Raw genomic sequence first — 8,237 nt, 5'->3', positions numbered from 1 at the left:
ATAACCTTCTTGAATCCTGACCACTTCACATAATCACTTCCATTATTTGCAGCAGCATCTCTTACAGCCTCCTTGCTTCGGGTCCACCATAAATCAGCTTTCCCTCTCAGATAGTAAGTAGCCTGATCTACTTATAGCTCCGCAGGACACTTCAGTAGCTCAAAAAGGTTGTCAAATTCTCTGTGATAGTCTCCCAATAAGGATGGTTCACCTAATCCATCATACTTCACCGAGTTGTGCCTCGCAATAGAAGCACTCACTTTAGCTGGATCTTGATCTGGCCCCTTTGATTTCAATGCAGCTGTGAAAGCTTCATTCATAGCAATCAGGCGATCAATCTCTTCTTGAGACATAGAAGTGAGTGTAGGTGTAGATGTACCTTTCTTTGGAGGCATGATTCTGATATAAGAAATAAAATGAAACACATAAGTTTCTGCTTAGGAAATATGGCATAAGGTTTAAAATAGGTATTCCTGCAAACAAAACATGTGATGGACTGACTGGCCACTAGCCAGTCCACACGATGACCCACAACCATGGTCTTCACGGCCCTACTAACTCACGACCACCGTGAGCCACACCCCATAATTACTACATTATTCACCAATTATAAATTGCAACATAATTTATCAATTATTGCTATCTATCATGGCTTAGGGTCACAAAAATCCGCATATCGCTAGACATACTAATTCTACTACACATATCACCCAACATCCAAGCATATGAAACTTTCAATAAAAAAAATTACTAGCATTTGAATTCTCAAGTATATAAACTAATTTATAATCCAATTCACCATACAATTCATAAGATCACCCAATTTCCAAAACACTTCCAATATATTCCTCATACCACACGGCCCTAGGCCTTTCATACTACCACATATACTTACCTCGCTCTGCATCTTGCAACAAGGTTAGAAATATTCTTCTTAAGGCAACAATTAACCACTAATAAAATTTTATTTATTTACCCCACTCTTATATTTTCTCTCAAGATAACCGGTTCAAAACTGAAAGGGCCAGAAGTTTGGTTTGAGGGGGCCCCTTACTCATCCCAAGCCTAAGGGGGCCCCTAACAGTTTCTACCGGGTTCATTTTATTAGACACATCCTAAATTCATTGGGTTCATTAGTTTTAGACTTGAGGAACGATCACTCTTATACCACTTTGTAACACCCTCATTTATCCAAGGCCCTTAACTAGGCATTCCTAGATAAATGAAGCTGTTACCATCTCGGATTGCCCGAGGTAGCGAATAACAATGTAAAACAAACCATAGTACTTTAAGTAAATAAATGTTTAATGGTCTTATTACAATTTACTTAACCAAAAGACTTAATAGAAAATAATTAAATATAATCTCGCAGCGGAAATATAAATAAGTGAAGTATCTAATAAACTGTCTAAGTGAGCTAGACTTCTATAAGGTCCATCATCATCCACCTCACATCCCAAGCTCCCGGTCAGCTATTATTTAGTACCTGTCAGTCAATCTGCTCCCCAATAATTGGTTCATCACAGGTGTTTAACTAATACACTGTCAACCAAACGGTTGAGTAAGAATATCTAAACAACATAATATAATACAATAATAATAGCAACCAAGATATGAAAACACTTTAATAAACAATCCACATCTCCGAGACACCCAATCACATCTCCGAGACACCCAATCATAAATCCGAGACACCCAATCATAACTCCGAGATACCCAATTATAACTCTGAGACGCCCAATTATAACTCTGAGACACCCAAATATAACTCCGAGATACTCAATCAACCATATAGGTATATGAAAGAAGAATTACTCAATAAAGAATTAACAATAACAACACACATCAATAATCATCCAACAAGCAATGCCCATACTCCTAGTAACATCCATACAACAGTTTAACACAAAAATCATATTCAAGTTTAGTAGATAACCTACCTCAGCAGCTAGAACCCAATTACGTAGTCCAGTGAATAATCAGAAATACTCCACCTCAAATCCGTCACCTAATACAATATTATAATTTATTTGTAAATTTTACCGCAATTCAATTATTAATTAATTTACGTTTAATTATTATTAATTATACTCCCTCCGTCTCGATCAATAGTTATCTATTACTTTTGTCACAAAGATTAAGGAAAGAGAAATGAGTGAATTTGGACCACACAAAATCTATAACCCTACATGTACATAAAAGATGTCCACAAAAAAGGACCAAATAAGGAAATAGATAACTATTCACTAAAACACCCCAAAATGGAAATAGATAACTATTGGCCGGGATGGAGGGAGTACGATTTATGAAAATAAAACCCGTCTCAAGAAAAAAAACTCACAATACCCACACAAAAGCACTCATAACCCGTGTCCCAACCACGGTCAAACAACCCTAACACAAGCCCCCAAACTCGTGAGTCTCACCGTGGCCAACCATCCACTACCACGGTGAGCCCAGCCAACCACCAGGTCCTCCGTTGAGCCCAACCACTAGGACACCAACCCCTGCCCTAAGACCCATCTATATGGCAGCTCCCAACACATCCCATAACCACCGTGTATAAACCCCACAACCATGACCAATACAATGACCCACACCTCCACTAGCCACCACAATAGCCTCCCTTGACTCACGGCAGTTCCAGTGGTGGCATCCAACCTCCCTCGACGCAACCACCATAGCTACAACCTCCGTCTTAAGACGGTTTCACACAAACAACCAACAACACCCCTGTTTTCACGTTTTCCAACCACCAAGACCTCCGCCTTTAGCCCTCCAACCACCATCACCAGGGTCAACCCCACCACCCACGACCAACCAACCCCAACCCAGGTGATGACAGTCAAGTTTAAGTGTTCAAATACCCGTTTTAATCACACGTCTCCCATAAAAACCACCCACGAAAAAACGCCTAATTAACCACACAGGTCAGTCATCGACGGTCACAACAGGATCAGGTGAAGAGACAGTGGTCCAAGCTAGCCTATGGTCGAATTCACGGTTCTTGGGTTGCTAGTATGGTGGTGCACGGTAGCTTTTAAACATGGTATACATGCGATGTAAACATTAATTAATTAAATTATGAGACGGTCTTACCTTTTGTTGATTATACGATCTTAAATCCACTTACTTTGTCCCTAGATCTCTTATTCTCTCTTTATGTGAATTAATTTCAGTTTTTGTGATTGTGTATGCTAGGGTAAGGTCCCTGCTTTTCTATTTATAATTGGTATAAAGGCAATTCGGAAGTTCTACTATTATTATTATTATTATTACCTTATACAAATATTACTATTATTATTATTAGCATTGACCGAGTGACACATGGTCAACACGGCTATTACATGGCCACAAGTAAAATCCCGACTCAACCATTATTTATAATTAATTTTATTTAATTATATTATTCCATCTTATTTATTATTAATAAGTTATAAACGTCATAATTAATTCATTAAAAGCCATTATAAATGTTACCAAAATACGGGATATTACACTGAGCTTCCAGTATCCACCAGAACTTTCTTCATTCTGCAGTTTGCCATGGAAAGTGTTATAATGAGCGCGTCATGGTGCTCTTGGTTATTAAGGATATCCACCTCATCGAAGGTAACAGCTGGAAGGTTGGTGTGGGTAACCCTGCAAGAGGACTTTGGTCTGTTACCCTAAAATTCAGTGGTGTGCCTTTTTGCAGCTGAATATGTTAAACCGCTTAGGTCTGAGCCGCCTGTTATCACGTTTATTATCTTTGTGCAAGTGGGTGGTGTCGAAGGCTGAGCCTGACTCGTGGAACCCACCTAATCCTCTTGTCTACCCCTATGTGGTAATAGGTGGCTCAGGTTTCCTAAGTTATTGTGGCGTTTGACCTCCCTCTGTAGGGTGTAGCAGTCCTCCGTGGTATGCCCGATGTCATCATGGAACTCACACTTCTTCTTGCTATCCTTTTTCCACGCCGGCCCTTCTGCTGGTGGCCTAGGCCAGTTCACCCTCTCTCCTAGCTCTCTTAACGCCTGCAAGAGTCATGTCATTCTCGTCGTGAATCCGTACTCACTCAATTTAGGTAGTCACTAAGTATCTTCTCTGTCTTCAACCTTATTCACTATCCTACTGTAAAGTTTGGGTCTTTCTTCCTTCCTTTCTGACACGGGTTTCATGCTTATCATTTCCATACTTGGTAAGTTTCTTCTAGTTAACACATATTCTTCAATCTCATCTCTGTTGTTGCCTTGGCTTAAACATCCTCAAAGGTTCGGCAGGGATGCCTGGTCAATTCTTTGTACAGGTCTGAATCCTGATAGAGTCCCTGCCTAAATGCCTCTACTATCATTGGCACATCACATTCCCGTATTGCTACCTTCTCTTTGTTGAACCTGGTGATGAAATCTCTGAATTTTTCGTCGAACCCTTGAACCACCCCGTAGAGGTCACTGATATACTTCTCAGGCTTTCTGCTGGCAAACTGTTGGGTGAACGCATTTACCAAGTCAGCGAAGGTTGCTATGGATTTGTTTGGCAAACCAACGAACCATTCTAGGGCTGCTCCGAACAATGTTGACCCAAATCCTTTGCACATGTAGGCTTCCTTCAGATGGCCAACTAGTGTTATCACCATCATCTTCTGCTTATACTGGCTGACGTAGTCAAAGGGGTATGTTGCGTCATCACAGAGTGTCATCGTGGGGGCATTGAATCCCTTTAGCACAGTAACCAGTGATATGGAGTCTATGAACGAAGAATCTGCATAACTGTCAGAGGTTGCTTCCTCCAGGGGAGCAGACATCCCTGGGATCCTGCTGAGCATGTCCTTGGTTTCCAGATACTGCATGTCTCTAATGCTGTCATAGGCAGCACGGGCATCGTGGGCATGCTGCTGATTCTGGATGCTGCCCTCTGGCCAGATTGTCATGGGACTCTGGTGCTCGGTGACTAGGGGGTCGTTGTTATTAAGAATCCTGGTTGTCAGTCAGTTTCCTGCCTATTGACAAGTTCTACACCAGGTGTCTGACTAGTGATAACAAAATTACTAGTTGGGACGTTACCTGCGCTTGGTTCCATACTCCTTGTTGCTGGCCAACCATCAGGTGTCAAGCATCCTAGCCCTCGTGGAATTATTCCTCTTTCTGGCGGTGTTCGTGATTGATCTAGTCTGGTCACCAGCTCCGTAGGGAATGAGCGCGTTGGCTTCCTACTACCTGACGCCTCGTCCCGGCGGCTTGCTATTGGAGTTTGGCTCCTAATTGTCATGGGTGTTGGGGTAACTCTTCTGTAACACCCCGTATTTTATAATAATATTTTATTATAAAAGTATTTTATTAAATTAATTATTTTTAAGATTAATAGTGTATTTAGAATATATGTCTTTATCGCATCCATTCTCTATTTTATTATTTCCCGTTTTAATCTACGTTTGGATGGGTTAAAATGTCCGTGAACTATTTAATTATTTTAATTTAATAATTAATTTTCTTATTTAAGCTCTCCTTGCATTTTAATATCCAATTATTTTTATAATCAGATAATCCATTGTATGAGCTAATAGGCCCAAAGCCCACTTGTTAACCCTCCTATATAAATATAAAACCTAAACCTAGCAAGCATGTTGCTCAATCATTTGTTTTGTGCGTATGATGTTGCCGCGCCTCCTTCCTCCTTTTTCTCTCTTTTGTTCTATTTTCTCCCTTTGACTCCATTGTTGAATATCTTTCCTTCTTCCAAACTCATGCACAAATTATATTCTCACAATCCTTGCTCTTAACTCTACTTCATATTCATCTCCAAATATTTTATTGGGAATTATTTGTATGGACCTTTGGACCTACCTTTAAGGTCTCTTATTTCAATGGATAAAGAAGAAGAAGAAGAAGAAGAAGAAGAAGAAGAAGAAGAAGAAGAAGAAGAAGAAGAAGAAGAAGAAGAAGAAGAAGAAGAAGAAGAAGAAGAAGAAGAAGAAGAAGAAGAAGAAGAAGAAGAAGAGTATTTTATGGTGCTTTCATGGTTTTGGATTCGGTATTCTTTAGAATCGACTTTTGGGGACATTCACACGTGTTGGAGACAAGGCTTTGTTGGTCGTATTCTTTATGGAGGTTTTCATTAATTGCTAAAAAGGTAACTAGGTGTTTTTCTTTAATTGTGTTTATGCCAATTGATGTAATTTACATGATTTAGTAATTGATTTGTGTAATTTGTACGTGTTTCATTGTTTACTATCGTGTTTAATTGTGCTTGTGTGTTTACGTATGTGTTTTACCGTTAAATTTGCATAACGTATCTTGCCTATGTTCCATTTGGGTGTTTAGGCGTGCGGCTAGGGTTTCCCATGGAAACCGTAGTGGCGGCTTGGTGGTGGCATGTGAGAAGGCCTAGAGTTATAGCTAAATAGTATAACTTTGAGATTATGGTTCAATGTTATAGCTGGGTTGGTACAACTCTGAGGTTGTGATAAAGTTATAGGTGAAGTTGTATAACTTTGAGATTATAGCTCAATGTTATAGTTGGGCTACCATAACTTAAGTCACATGTCGATGTTACAGCTAAAGCTAATGTAACATTAGGCTAATGAAGTCAATGTTATAGCTAAAGCTGATACGACATTGGGTTACGAGGTAAGGTTAATTTTAAATTTATTGTAACACCCCCATATACCAAGGAGCCCTAACAAGACCTTCCCTAACATATAAGGGCGTTACCATCTCGGTTGCCCGAGGACAGTAATAATCAAACGTCGATAAAAGAACAATTAAATTATATTACAGGTGATTAACAAAACTAACGATATAAAGATACAATTCAAAACCACTATCAACTATGTGAACTACTACTGTCGTGACTCGTGATATACTCATCCCGCCAAGCACCCAGCTTTCATCCAGATCATAACCTGCTAAAACTGACTGCACACCATAAGGGATCACGGTAGACACAACAGAAACAAACAACAAGACAAACCACACAAGGTCAGTAACTGAGGAAATACACCAACAACCACAGACACAACATAAGTACACAAATCATACATACACACACACACACACATCTTCAATCAACCGATCACTGTCACCGAATGTCCACTAGACTAGCCCTGCCAGTGGGGGACCACAGCCGTTCCCACCTAAGCCCCGCTCATCATTCCGAGCGATAAACCCATGTCCATTAATGTGCACATCCCTTCCCATGGCGGGTTCCACGGAGGGCGAACTATGGGCGTGAAGACACTCCCGCAAGTGACTCCACTCAGTCGAGGACGCACCTCGAGAACCATAGACAAATAATCACAATCAGCTGCACCACAACAACGATAAACGAAACAACACAACACCAACCAACTACCACAATCAATCAACCACATCGACACTACAACAGCCAAACCATATCAAAAGACACTCTAGACAACCAATAGTACTGAGTATGCGAACCTACCTTTAGCGCACCGCAGCGATTTCGCTTTCGATCACAAGACACCAATCAACCAAGCAACATACCTATACAAACAGTACAACCATCTATCACTATCGCTACAATCCTAACTGAAAACAATGACGACGATGATGATGATGACGATAACATACCTAAGCATAGCAACCCGGCGTCAAGACCGCTACCCGACTCAAGCATCCTATTCCCATGGTGTAAGAATCCTCCAAGGCAAGGGCTATGGTGAAGGAGAAGGAGAGTGACGGCATCTAGGTTTAGGAAATGAAGTGCGGAAATGATTTGAGGTTTCACGAAACACGATTTATAAATCCCCGCTGCAAACTCGTTACTCGACCGAGTAACTAACTTACTCGATCGAGTGACCCCTACTCGATCGAGCTCCCAAGCTACTCGATCGAGTAGCCTCAGCTAGATCGAGTCCTACACAAACCAAAGCTCACATCGTGACAAGACATCGCCCGTAAGTTCTCCCAAGGTCAAGATCAGTGTCTAAGGTCAGTCAACGTCGGTCAACGGGTCCCTAAAAGGACGAGTATTACAGTTATAGCTGAAGTTACTATAACATTGTTCGTATAATGCTTGTTTCACATGTAATGTTGTGTTAAGTGATAATACTATGTTTGCATATTACTTTGGTTACTCTTGTTTGTATGATAAGTAGGGTAGTCAGTTATACTATCCCGTGAGTAAGTCGTGACGTTGTTCACGCATGGTTGGTACAGTCAGTTATACTGTACAATTTGTTGTGTGCTAGTTGAATATATGACGGTAGTATCAGTTGTATACTATCATAATGAACTAAC

The sequence above is a fragment of the Silene latifolia genome, chromosome 8 (genome assembly GCF_048544455.1).
Source record: "Silene latifolia isolate original U9 population chromosome 8, ASM4854445v1, whole genome shotgun sequence".
Lineage (NCBI taxonomy): Eukaryota > Viridiplantae > Streptophyta > Magnoliopsida > Caryophyllales > Caryophyllaceae > Silene > Silene latifolia.
The sequence above is the reverse complement of the archived record's forward strand: the minus strand, read 5'-3'. Positions refer to the sequence as shown.